At 47.1% G+C, this 3,024-nt stretch overlaps 1 pseudogene; it reads right to left on the bottom strand.

Annotated features, from left to right (window-relative positions):
• Nucleotides 1-256: 256 nt before the first annotated feature.
• Nucleotides 257-374, bottom strand: LOC113938803 (annotated as a pseudogene).
• Between the last annotated feature and the right edge of the window lie 2,650 nt (nucleotides 375-3,024).

The following is a 3,024-nucleotide window of genomic DNA, read 5'->3' as shown; positions in this document are numbered from 1 at the left end:
CTAATGTGGCTTTTAGAAGAAAATTAAATATTGATGAACCTTTTAGAAAATTTGTGGAATATAATGTGTCTTCCTTCATTATAAAAACTTTTAAAGAAACTGATGATTATTCTTTCAAAATTACCTTTCTGACCGTAAACACTTTGATGTCTATTGAAATGAATTTTTACTGTTAAATTATAGATCTATCATGGAACTCATCTTTAAGGCAGGGACTTCAAAATTTAAATCTTGTTTTTTTTTTTTTTTCATTTAAAAAAATATGGAATGCCTCAGGAATTTGCGTGCTGTCTTTGTGCGGGACAGGGTTGGGGTTCATGCTCATCTTCCCTGAATCATTCCAATTTTATGATATGTGCTTCCGAAGCAAGCCCTCATCTTGTATTGTTTTTAAGGCAGCACATTCTTGAGGGCATGGCTTTCTATCCTTTGAAAGTATGCTTGTGTGTCATTCAAGAAAAGCAGAAGCTACTTCAAGCCTTCAAAGCAGGAGGGATTTCATCCAGGGAATTAGCTACAACTGGTGATGAAAGATAGGGAAAGCCAACTAGAATAAATTACAAGCAGAACAAAGCGACCCAGAGATTAGCAAAAGGAGGAAAGTCATCCCAAACTGAACAGCAGAGAGGGACGGAGCTGTGCTACCCAAGGTCAGGGACCCATCACCAGCGAGGGGGGCAAGTCGCCCTGAGGCTGGAGAGAAGAGGGAGAGGGAAAACCATCCAGTTTCCCTTCCTCTACCATTGCCATCTCTCATTCTCAAGATCTTCTTTGGTCAGCTGGAGCCCAAAGCAGGGGAGGTGGGAGCCTCGAGTGGCCGGGGCAGCCTGGTGCCATGCAGGTGGTGGCAAAAGAAAGGCCAGGAACAGATAGATGGATGGGCAGACAGGCCTGAGGGTTACACAGCTTATCAGCTTTCCATTGGCATTATTATTTATTTTTTAAAGATCTTATTTGTTTATTCTACAGAGAGAGAGAGGGAGCATGAGCAGGGGGTAGGGGGTGAGCAGAGGGAGAGGGAGAAGCAGGCTCCCCACTGAGCAGGGAGAAGGGGCAAGGCCGTACAAGCCCCTCTTGGATGAAGCCTGGTGAAAAATGAGGGAAGAGGAGAAAGAATGTTTCAGCAGCTAAATAGAGAAAAGAGCCTGAGCTGGAGGACCCACCTCCTTCAGATCTCTTCCTCGACACTCTGGAGTTTGCAGATGTATTTTCCGATTTTTATTCTTATGTATTTTTTAGTTTCTTCTGACTCTCCACGTTTTACTCCATGCCTTTTTAAATTATGCCCAGGACGTAATGGGTCTCTCGCTGAGAAATGTATTTTTTGGGGGCATCTAGGGAAAATTTCGTGGGAGCGGAATCTGCCGGAGGCACAGAAGGACGCCCTGCTGTCTCTTGTCATCTGTTTGTTGGCTCACGTGGCCCCTCCCCTCTTGTCAGCCGCCTGCCCGTAGCTCTGAAGAGCAGGGATCCATCCCTCCAGCTCTCAAAGTGCGCCTGCATACAGTAGGTGCCCAACGCTTGAGAGCCAGGATTTGAAATCTGGCTCTGCCATTGAGTAAATACGTGTCACTGAGGAAGGCCTTTTTCTCTGAATTCAATCTTCTCATCTAAAAACCAGAATGGGCGTTCTTAATATTTACTCTGCACGGTTTCTATGTGAATGACTGATGGCATCTCCCAAGTATTTGCCCGGAAATTATGTTTTGATTATTCCTCATGTTTAATACATCGTTCTTGCTTGGACCACTGCGATAGCCTTCCCATGGCCTCCCCACCTGCTCTCCTACTACCCACTGTCTCTGCCCAGCTTGACAGCCAAAGTGATCTTTGCAAAATGTAAGTTGGATCTCCATCTCATGCCTGGCTGCAGTCCCGCAGTGGCACCCGTTACACGCACGGTGAAAGCCAGGGTCTTTCCAGTGGCCTACAGAACTGTGTGTCACCTGGTTCTCATTATGGCTCATTCGCTGTCTCCTCTCCCTCTGCCCCCCCCCCCCCCCCCACACACACACCTTGTGCTTCAGCCACCCTGGCCTCCTTGCTCTTCCCTGGGCAGGTGGACTCCTGCCTTAGAGCCTTCTCGTTGACTGTTCCGGTAGCCTCTTCCCCTGATGCCCATACAAGGAACCCTTCAGCTCCCCTAAGCTTTTGTTCAAATGTCACCTCGTCACTGGGGCCCCCTCAACTCTTCTATTTAAAATCACACCTCATTCCCCACACCTTGCCCAACATCCTGGCACTTCTGATCCTCCTTTATCTATTAAATTTCCCTTTTCCCCATAGCACATGGCACCTTCTCACACACTTGGGGATGCTCTTGCATGCATACAGTTGGAGAGAGAGGCTGGGCTTCTGGAGCTGCTCTTGCAGCACAGGTGGCTTCTGTGTCATCATTGTTCCCGTGGAAGGGTTGGTCGCGATGAGCTCCAACATGCCTTCATGCTTTACATTCAATTGTGCTAGGCCATGCACACTTTTTGAGAAGCTATCCGCTCTGCAAGGCGAGCATACCTGTATTTCCCTAGCATATCTGTCCCCCTTGTCAGGATGGAGGCAATGGATTAGTAACAGAGAGACTAAACTCCCAAAAGAAGGAGAGCAAAGGGATAAGCTTTCCAAAGAACCTCCCTACACGAACAGGTCTCTCAGCAGAGGTACTGGCCCCTTGTCCCTCTGCTCAGGGTACCCACTTTTCTGCGGCACCTGATGTGGTCACTTCATTGACTGCGTGGAAGGAGAACAGGGTGCCGAGAGGACTAGGGTCCAACTTCAACTTGCATCTCTCTATAGAGACAGAAAAATATCTGAGCTCCTGGGCTGTAGGTGCCAATCCATTCATCCACATGTCTTCCCATTCACTGATTTGTCCCTTTCTCTCTTAAGCCTACCGTCCTTGAGGCACTAGACGTCTTTATAAGGTATCTCTGGGTTGATTGCACTTCCTCCCAAAACATTAGATTTTTAAAATATTATTTTTATTCTTTTCCTTCTTTGAGCTCTTGCTCATTCTGTTGGCTTAGC

Source organism: Zalophus californianus, chromosome 8 (genome assembly GCF_009762305.2).
Source record: "Zalophus californianus isolate mZalCal1 chromosome 8, mZalCal1.pri.v2, whole genome shotgun sequence".
Taxonomy (NCBI): Eukaryota; Metazoa; Chordata; class Mammalia; order Carnivora; family Otariidae; genus Zalophus; species Zalophus californianus.
This window is presented reverse-complemented; position numbering and strand designations above follow the sequence as displayed.